At 38.7% G+C, this 10,794-nt stretch overlaps 1 non-coding gene across 1 annotated transcript; it reads right to left on the reverse strand.

Moving 5' to 3' along the window:
- Window positions 1-7,097: 7,097 nt before the first annotated feature.
- LOC120251989 lies at window positions 7,098-7,203 on the reverse strand. Its single transcript, XR_005533545.1, has one exon. It is a non-coding gene; the product is annotated as a small nucleolar RNA R71 (small nucleolar RNA).
- Between the last annotated feature and the right edge of the window lie 3,591 nt (window positions 7,204-10,794).

Raw genomic sequence — 10,794 nt, forward strand, 5'->3', positions numbered from 1 at the left:
TATTGCTTCACAAATAAAGATAAAGAATTTGTAGAGAACCATCACACGAAAGGCTAGAAATAATGAAAAGTATTTGTCTAGGTTGATAGATGGAAATGACACTATTAGCATCAACATGGTTCGCATGAACAAGTCTATTTTTTTCAACCTATGCTTAATATTGTGTCAAAAATGCCTTTTGAGTGATACATTACACATGAGCATGGAGGAGCAATTATTAATGTTCTTGCACACCATAGGACACAATCAGTGAAACCGTGTTATTGCGCATAATTTCTTAAGGTCTGGAGAGACTGTTAGTAGGTACTTCAATCATGTGTTATATGCTATTGTTAAGTTATGCCATGAATACGTGCGGCCACCAAGTACACAAATCCAACCATATATAGTGGCAAGGAACAAGCTATATCCCTACTTTAAGGTATTTTTATATTAGATGTAAATTACTTATAATTTCGTAAGATTAATTCTAACATAAACTATTTAATTTTAGGCTTGTATTGGGGCCTTAGACTGGACACATATTCATGCTTCTATCCCAACACCTAAAGTAGTAGCATTTTGGGGAAGAAACCTTACCCAATACAAAATGTTCTCGCAGTTGTTGATTTTGACTTGCATTTCACTTATATTCTTGCTGGTTGGGAAGGATCAACTCATGATTCTCTAGTTCTTGGTGATGGACTTGAAAGACCTAATGGATTAAAAGTCCCAGAAGGTAACTTCTTTGTTTAATGGATAAAAATGCTAGAGAATAATTTAAATGTAATGATTAAACTTATCAATTCATTTTACGTCTTGTAATTAAGGAAGTATTACTTGGTTGATGCTAGATATGCCACAATACCTGGTTTTATACCCCCTTATAGGGCTGTTAGGTATCACGTAAAAGAGTTTGTCTCTCAGGCACCTGCAAACCTAAGGGGCTTTTTAACTTGAGACGTTCATCTGCATGTACCTTTATTGAGCGTGCATTTGGTTCTTTAAAGGGTTGCTTTAAAGTTCTCTCATCTAGGCCTTTTTTTCATTTTAAGACACAAACAGAACTCATATTGCATGTTGTATCTTACATAATTACATCCTCAACGGTGGCCAAGATGGCTTTATTCCCTCCGAGGAAGACTAAATACCACAACATCCCTCACAAACCACCATTAGGCAACAAAGAGAAAAGACACAAGAATTAGATGTTCGCCATGATCAAATTGTAGCTGAAATGTGGGTCAACAAATAGTTATATGTCTATATAATTATTACAAATTAAGGAATCATTTGTTCTTCTATTGTTTGCTTATTGTATGGTTATGTCTCTACTTGCACTAAACATTATCTAGTATTTATATAAAAATAGTGATGTGTAACTTGATATTGGTTTCTATTATTACACAACTCGAATTATTTTAGTACTTTCTTAATTAGAATAATATTATGCTATGCTTTTATGAATTTACTACTTCACATATTATGTGAAATTAACAATTGTCATGGTTTGTTGTGTATCAAGTTTTTTTACAGAATGGAAGGGTACAATGTAGAAATGGATAGCCAAAATTCATTGGCTATGAAGCCCACAATAGTGACATCGGGACATAAGAGGTGGACACCAATTGAAAGAAGTTATTTTATAAGATTTATGGCTAATCAAGTTGAACAAGGACTGAAAGTTGATAAAGGGTTTAAGCCTCAAGCAATTCATGCCGCTATTCGAGCCATGAGAGATGCATTTGTGGTGACAGTTATAGAGGCTAATGTGGGTAATCAACTCAGGGCAATACGGAGGTGGGTAAGAATTAAAAAATTTAAAAAAAAAATGAGTGGCATGGGCTGGGATAACAACCTAAAAATGATTTTTATGGGTGGGGTAGAGTTTAGAGATTATGTTAAGGTACTTGTTATATTGCATATTTATTTGTATCTTATTCAAATGTTAATTGAAGATTTTAAAATTTATTTATTGACATACAAGTCAATTGAAGATTTTTATGAGGCTTTTCCTTGACCTTTTACGCCACCGCCACCACACCTTCTTAAGCCTTTTCGACCATCTTGCGGTGATGATCCTTGTGGGAAACAAGCACACATCATCACTAAGAGGGAGAGGAGCAAAGAATAAAGAGTTGGAGTGAAGTTCTAAGCCATCATCGCAAACCATTCAAAGCTTCACCCATCAAGGAGATCAAGATCATAGAGGGAGTTTTCTTGCTTGTTTATTGTATTTCTTTTTCTTGTATGTTATGTAAGTATCTCTCATCATGAGGGATTAATTTATTGTGGTGTTTGGCTTTGGATGAAACCTAGGGTTCATCTTGTGAAAAAACCTTGGATGTTGTTATTGTTTAATTTGATGGTTGTTTAAAATTCAATCTATTGTGCTTTGCATGTCTTGAGTTACAAATGGAGAAATCTGTAGTTCATTCTTGAATTGTATTTGTTGATGCAAGAGCGTGCTTATACTAGGTCATAGATAAATTAAAAGGGTATACTTGTGCCGACATGCCGAGAGATCGGGTGTTGGTAGCCCTCCAATGCTAGGTTTAAGCCGAAGGATAGTAGGTTTACTCCTATTTAGAGATTTCCTTAAACTCATTACAATCATAGGAGGGTTGATCCGGAAGAGATGCTGATCTCCACTTGTATGGGATTAAGGGTTAACCTATCTAAGAGATCTCTAGGTCTTTACTACCGTCATTACATCTTTGAACCATCCTAGTTTGGGCCTTAGTGACAACCATAGGCAGATTCCTTGTCCGAACATCCCCTTTTTCGTGCTTGACACTCCCTTGTTCATTTATTTATGTGTGCTACTAGACAGGCTATAGATTAGTCAGTTTATTTTATTTTATTTATTCTTTTTACTAAGAATTGTATGCTAGATAATAGATGAAGAGTGAGTAATAATACTTCTTTGGCCGTGGAATACGACCCCTGCGTCACAAATAGGGTATTACTTGGCTATCCCATACACTTGCGGGGAATCAATCAGGTGTACAAATGGATTTCAACATAGAACAGGAAGAGTCTCACCATAATAAACATTATGATGATGTGGCTTTTGGAGAGACAAATGCACAGTGCAATGCCTCACCAAGGACCCAAAATCAAGACAGCTTTTTTGAACCCATGTTAGCAACAAGCCTACAACAAAAAAAAGAAAGAAAAAGCAAAGCGCAAGGCAAACACTGAATATGATGCAATCCATGAACTAGCCACTACAACCAAGATGCATTTGAATAATTTAAATCTAGCTGATCATTGAGATTTGCAAAAGAGCATTTGGCAAAATGTAAAAAATTGCAAAAGTATGGCTACTCCATAAGACAAGTTGGAATGGTATAACAGAACTTGATGGGAGATGATGCAAGAGGTCGAATGTTCTTTGGAATGGATGATGACTTTATCAAGATTTGGGTGATGATTTCTTTGCGTCTATTGGTTGGGACCTTTGAAATGTAGAAATGGTAAGAAATTCTTCATTACAAAATGTTATCCTTCTCATGTTCATTTTCAACTCCTATTTATGTATGATTTATTTTTTATCCTCTATGTTTTTTTTAGCATGAATTCTCTAGGCTTGGTGTATTTTCTCACATGTGGTGGACATCTCATGCCCTTTATATTCTACCATCTTTATCATATTTCTTCTCCAATGTACCTATCTTATTTTTATTTATATTTATCTCTAACTTTGAGACTCATGGATGTATGTAGTTTGTTAGTAAATGGTATAAGTGTGATGTTTATAGATTTAATATGAATATGGACTCTTTAAACTAATGTGATGTTTGTTATGAATTTAATATGACTTTAAATGGATGTTATGGATTTGATGGTGATGGCTGCTATATCTCTTCAATTTGTTAATTCAAAGGAATACATGTATAGTAATTGTTAATGTGTATGCACTCTTCTTTGGACCTAGGACCGGCTATGCTGGTGAATTTTTTTAAAGGCTTGATCAATAGAGGAATGTGTGTGTAAAAACTAGTTGTTTTTGTTGTACTTTTGTCAACTATTAAATTTGGTTTTGATATTTATGCAATCAAATTTAATATAAAAAATAGTTAATGAATATACATTATTAATACTTAGAGAAGCATGTGGTGAGAGTAAAATGAAAAAAATAAAAAAAGGCATGACATTATTTTATCTTAATAATAAAGGGTTACTATTATATTTTTATCAATACTTTGCTTTAAAAATTCATAAATAGTGTAATATATTTTTTGTAATTATTAAAAATAACAATAAGTGTTAATGAAAACATAATTATATATTAAATTAAGTAATTTTATGCATAATTATTTGTGTTACTATTAATAACAATTACTTGTGTTTTTATAATTAATTAAATTTAATGATGACCCAAGGTGAGGGTAACCTCACCAAGGGTGTTTATATTCTACAAATACATCCAACCAAACACATGTTTTAAAGTCCAGATTTACAAATTCTTCTAAACAAACACAAAATTTTGAAATCCAGTATTTTCAATTACAGTCAACCAAACACCAGATTTGGCTCTCTTGCATTTTCAACTCCACAATTTACAAATACACTGTAATTAAAAACTTACTACACTTTCAACTACATCTAACCAAACGCTACCAAACAAATTATGATAAGTGCTTGTGTATTAGTAATACGAAGTATTTTTTCTTACATTGAGCATTACCTTTCTAAGATTTTATCACTTATACATGTGTATTTGTGTTCTTTTGCGCATGTAGGGTTGTGGAGACAATTATGAAAGAAAGAAACCAAAAGAGATCGTAGATGCAATTTGTTGATGAAATCTTGGAGCGAACAAACGTGAAGACACAAGTTGTGCTCAAAGACATGTGAGTATGTGCCAATCTCCGTCGTGATCGAGTGAACATGCAAATTGGAGAGGCACAATGGGAGTCACGCTCATGTGTTCCGACTTGTGAGACACTAGCAAGATCTTCGTCAAATGTGATTTTATTTAAGACACAATGCGATCTACCGCATAGATGTGTGCCCATTCATGTGGCCTCGATAAAAAGTGTGGATTCGGGAGCATTTCGGAGAAGTATTGTAGTAGTTACTATAGCAAATCATTGTAGCAGTTACTATTCATAGCGCGTTAAAAATTTAATTCCTGGAGATTCACAGGGGCGTGTGGAAATTTCACATGCCCGTGTGGATGCTTGATTCTAGCCCTATTTAAGGCGCGACATGTGGATCTTTCGGAGGATCTTTTTTCCCATCTTTCTCCAACTTTGGAGGAGATCGTGGCTAGGGTTTGGGAGGCTTTGGCAAGATTTTGGGAGTGGTTCTACCGCCTTCAACATCGCGATCCTTCGGAAGATAGTTGTCATCGGCATCGATTTGGTGAGGTGTGTCCTAGGCTTGACGAGGGAACCTTTGAAGAAGACGAGGCTACTCCACAAGACCATTAATACGGACTACATGGGGGTTTTACTTATGAATTGCATGTTTTTACTTTTGATTTCATTATTGATTGTATCTTACTCCATGGAGAGCTAAACCCCTTAGTGGATACTTGGACTTGTAAACCATAGGATGATTTTGTTTCATTGACCTTTCATTATGTTTTCTTTAATTGATGTTCTAATTGAGTTCCAATCTTGAATGCTTGTTGAAGTGATTTTCCCTTAGAGTGACACTAGGGTTGAGAATCCATCTTGGTAATCCTTGTGGATGAGTGAAACACCATGAGGGTTAGACAAAGCTAGATTGGAAAGGGTTGAGAGGGTGAGTCGAGAGGTAGCGGAATGTCCTCTTTTTATTCAAGTGTGATTTATCTTTTCTCCGCGTTCCAAGAGTTCTTTGTGGTCATAATAGAGTGAAGTGCTAAGAGAGGAACTCCGTTGTGGCTTAGTTGCGCAAGCAACAGATTGAAGTGTTGAAGTAATCCTTAGTGCTGGGCTTAATTGTGACTAGGGGTATTTCGCTTGGACCAAATGGTTAGATCTATATTAGGGAATAGGGTTTATCACTTGGAGTCCCTAGAGCTTTATGTAACCTTGCACACTGTGAGGCATCGAGAGCATTTCTTTCTACCGGGGTATAGTATAGGATTAGTCATGGTTGACCTTAGGTTTGGGACTGTGTTTAAGGATCTCCATGACTCATTAAACATCAGTTAGGAGATTTAATGATCGGTCCTACACTTAAAAGAATAGTCCTAGGGTGAGCAACGCCCGGGTGCCCCACTTTCTATAAATTGCCTCTCCTATCATTTTATTGTGTCTCTTTCTTGTTCTTTCTAGTTCTATTTGCATAGATATTGTTCATACCACTTTGGATCATCTTCACATAGTTAAATAGCAATTCTTTTGTTTTCTAATCACTATTATCTGTGGATACGACTACCCACTCACTAGGGTACTTTATTACTTCGAGAACCCGTGCACTTGCAGTACGCACTCGCAAGGAGTGTGTCAAGTTTTTGGCATTGTTGCCAGGGAATATTCATTTTGGAAACACTTTGCACTTTGCTATGTTAGCTATTCATCACTTGTTCTATTTTACACTTTCTTATTCTTCCATCGTTCTGATTTGTTTTCTTTTCTTTGGTTGCAACTCCAGGTTATGGCTTGAGGAAACCCTTCTACACTGGTTGAAGGAGATCCGGACATTGGACGAAGAATTCATAGAAAGCGATAGAACCTGTGCTAGAACAGTCTAATAAAACTGAAATAGAAATTAAAGAGTCTGATAATATGGCAGAACCTAATAAACAGCAGAGGACACTCTCAGATTATACCAGCCCCATAGTTCTTGGCACGCAGTCTAGTATTATGCGGTTACTGATCACGGCTCAGAATTTTGAGCTCAAGCTGGGCTTCATCTAGATGTTACAGGAGGCAGCATAGTTTAATTGTTTGGCCGATGAGGATCCAAACAATCACATAGAGAACTTCTTGGAGGTGCGCGACATGCTCAAGATTAATGGTATTATGGATGATGCTATCAAGTTGAGGGCCTTCCCATTTTCCTTGAAAGGTAGAGCGAAGCAATGCCTACATTTATTACCTAAAGTATCGATCACTACATGGGAGGAGGTGGTAGAAGCTTTTCTTGCCCGATATTTCTCTCCCGGAAAATCCGCAAATCTTAGGAATGAAATATCCTCTTTTTTGCAAACAGAATTGAGTCTATTTTTGTGACATGGGATAGGTTCAAGGAGCTCTTGCAGAAATGTCCTCAACATGGGTTTCCCGAGTCGATAATCATTCAGACTTTCTATAGTGGGTTAAACCCAAGCACAAAGCAGTTACTTGATGTTGCAGCAGGAGGTACCTACCTTTCTTGGAGTAATCAAGGGCAATAGAAGACCCATTTTCCAACAACAACAACAATAAGCCCCGAACATGGAGAATAGAGTTTCAGGGTTGGAAAACCAGATGACCAACCTAGAAAAAGCTTTGACCAAGTTCATTTCATCATCAGATACAAGATTTCAATCGGTTGAAGACACACTTCACAACCACACTACATCATTGCACAACTTAGAGAATCAAGTGGGGTAAATTGCGAAGTCATTATCAGAGAGACCTCAAGGAAGTTTGCCTAGCAACATGGAGACAAACCCAAAAGAACATGTGAAGGTGATCACTTTGAGAAGTGGTCGTGAAGTTGAGGGTAGGCTCCCGAGTGAGAAGACCAATATTGAAGCACCCGAGGTCGTGGAGGTTAAGGAGATAGCCAATAAAGAGAAAGAGGTGGTACCCCATCTTACAAACCAAGAATCCCTCACACTTGAATGTTGAAGAACGACCAAAATGATGAGCAATACAAGAAGTTCTTGGGTCTATTCAAGCAGTTTCACATCAACATTCCATTAAGGCATTGTCTCGAATGCCTTGTTATGCAAAGTTTCTAAAGGACCTCTTGACCAACAAGAGGAAGTTGGAGGAGAGTGCATCTATGATTCTAAATGCTTCATGTTCAGTGGTGTTGCAAAAGAATATGCCGAACAAGAAGAAGGACTTCGGAAGCTTTATCATTCCATACAACATTGGTAATTTGGGTGAAGAAAAGGCATTGGCGGATTTAGGGGCTAGCATCAACGTCATGGCTTATTCTTTCTTTCAAAAGCTAGGCTTGGGAGAGCCTAGGCCCACTCGGATGACACTTCAATTGGTGGATCGAACGGTTAGACATCAGAGGGGCATTATTGAAGACGTACTTGTGAAAGTTGACAAGTACATATTTCTTGTAGACTTTGTAGTGTTGGATGTTGATGAGGATGTTGATATTTCGCTGATACTTGGGAGGCTATTCTTGAAACTACTGATGAGTTAATTGATGAATACGTGCAGGAAATGATGTGTCTAGACCCATATGAAGGGGTGCTAGATCAAGAAGTGGAGAACGAAGAAATTTTGACACTTGGTCTAGAGGACAAGATACAACCTACATCGGGGACCATGAAGAGGATGATCAAAAAGATGAAGCAAGCAAGGAAACACCACAAGAAGTGACCTAAGGCTAATGGGATTGTGCAAGCACAGAGTAAGGGTAATGAACCCTTGTGTGGTACCAAGCTCGATAACACCCCCTCTACCTTGAAAAGATTATGTTCATATGCTTTCAAGTTGTCAGTAAGAGGGAAACCTTCATTTATGAGCCCCCGTGAGGTAAGAAAAGGTACGTCAAGCTTAGTGACGTTAAACAGGCGCTTCTTGGGAGACAACCCAAGCTTTTACTGTCTTTTTTTTTGTTTTAGTTTAGTGTTTGCATGAATAAGGACTTGAGTGTTGGTGCCTTGATCTTTTACATGCTATTGCTGTGTTTTTCTCATGGATTATTGGTGTTTTAGTGTGCTTAATTGTGTTTGGTGAAGTTTCTTGGTCGTTTGAGTGTGTTATCCATGATTCTCTGGCTAGTTGTTCATAGTATATACAGGCTTTGTATGTGTATAAGTGTGCAAAAATTTTTAGCAGAGTCTGTGATTTTTTCTAAGTCATTCAGAGAAGACACATGGTCATGTGGAATTTCCACACGAGGTGTGTTTCCGCTCAGAGCTTATCCTGAGAGGACACAGGGGCATATGAATGCCCCTGTGAACGGCCTTGTGACGGTCACATGCCCGTGGGTAATTTTCACACAGGCGTTTGTTTCTCTGCAGAGTTCTCAAACTCTATCCCAAGAAGATACTTGGGTGTGTGAATGCCCCTGTGGATGACCCTGTGAATTACACACGGGCATGGGTGATTTCCACAAGCCCGTGTGAAATTCTGTAGAGAGTTCTCCTCCATCCCGAGAAGACATAGATGTGTGTGAGTTCCCCGTGAGTACCCATGTGAGTAACCCTATGAGTATCCACACGCCCTTGTGGAATTTCCTTAGGGAGCGTGTGGAACACTTAGCAAAATTTTTCGGGTGGACAAAGAAGCCACAGGGGCATGTGGGCGCCCTTGTGGGTCGGGACACGGGCGTGTGTTTAGAGGCTATCTCTTCGCTAATCTTGATTTGTTTTGTCTAAAACTGGTGAAATGTTACTATATTTCATGATTAAATGGCTGATGCGAGCTTTTAGAAAAAATTTTAAATGAATTTTGGATGTATTTTTGGGTTTTAGCATCTTGGATGTGTAGTTTTCATGCCCCGTGGATCCACACGGGCGTGTGGAATTTCCACACCACTATGTGGATTTCTGCAATATTGTTTTGAGAGTTTATTTGATTGATTGTCTTTTCAATTTTTGTAGATATGGCTCCCAGAATAAAGAAAGTGACCGGCAAGCGTCCTAGAGAGTCTTCTCTTGAGCCAGAGTAGTTAGAGTTTGTGATTCCCGAGCACCAGGCTCGATTTGTGAGATTGTCCAAGCTCAAGTTCGGTCATACTCGATTCTCGGATTTGAGTACACTCAGGGAGACGCAGTTAGGGCATGACATGGCTGACGAGGTAGAGGAGCTCATCTCAGTTGGTAGCTGGCAGAAATTATTGTTTATATGAGAGCCAGTAATCCGTATGCTTACATTAGATGTGCTCTCGTCGTTTAAGTTTAATCACTCGTACAGTTATTTCTCGAGCATCGATACTATAGTTCAGAGCATTTGGGAAGCACTTTTGTATGAGCGTCAGCTGGTTTCGGTCCAACTTGGTCTATATAACGAGGCTTTTATGGATACATTGGAGTATGCACAGATGCAGACTGATTACCCTAGCAGCTTGACACCTCACGCGCATACCGAGCACTGTGTGGACAAGGATAGTATGAGACGGTAGTCTCCAAGGCAACATACCTCTCTCGGCCGGCTTACCTCTACATCCACGCCCTTCTTAGTCGGCCAGTTAACGGACGTGGTGATGGTACAGGGGTGTTGAGCTGTCAGGAGCTGCTATACCTTTACTCGATGGTGTAGAGTGAGCCGATTCACCTTGGGTACATTGTAGCCGAGTATTTGAGGCATCAGGGGAAGTATGTGAGAGTCGACATCTTCTTCTCTGACCCCTACATTACTAGACTCATTATGGGGATGGGTCTTTTGGATGTCATTCGTGGGGTCGAGAAGACGATCACTCCATACCCTCTTGATATTGAGATGATGAGATTGATGGGCATGGTTTACACGTACCGACCAGGGGTTTACATGATTGTCACACCCATATCTGAGATCACCGATGGTGGCGAAGAGGTAGCAGAGGGGTCTCAGACAGCGCTTGAGCCATAACCTGAGCAGATAGAGACCGAGGCATCACTTGCAGCATATGAGCCACCTCTAGTGCGTATGCTTTCTCTATCTCGAGCCTATGATCGTTATGAGAGGCACGAGAATGCTATATGGGTGTTACAGACAG

The sequence above is a fragment of the Dioscorea cayenensis genome, chromosome 20 (assembly GCF_009730915.1).
Source record: "Dioscorea cayenensis subsp. rotundata cultivar TDr96_F1 chromosome 20, TDr96_F1_v2_PseudoChromosome.rev07_lg8_w22 25.fasta, whole genome shotgun sequence".
Lineage (NCBI taxonomy): Eukaryota > Viridiplantae > Streptophyta > Magnoliopsida > Dioscoreales > Dioscoreaceae > Dioscorea > Dioscorea cayenensis.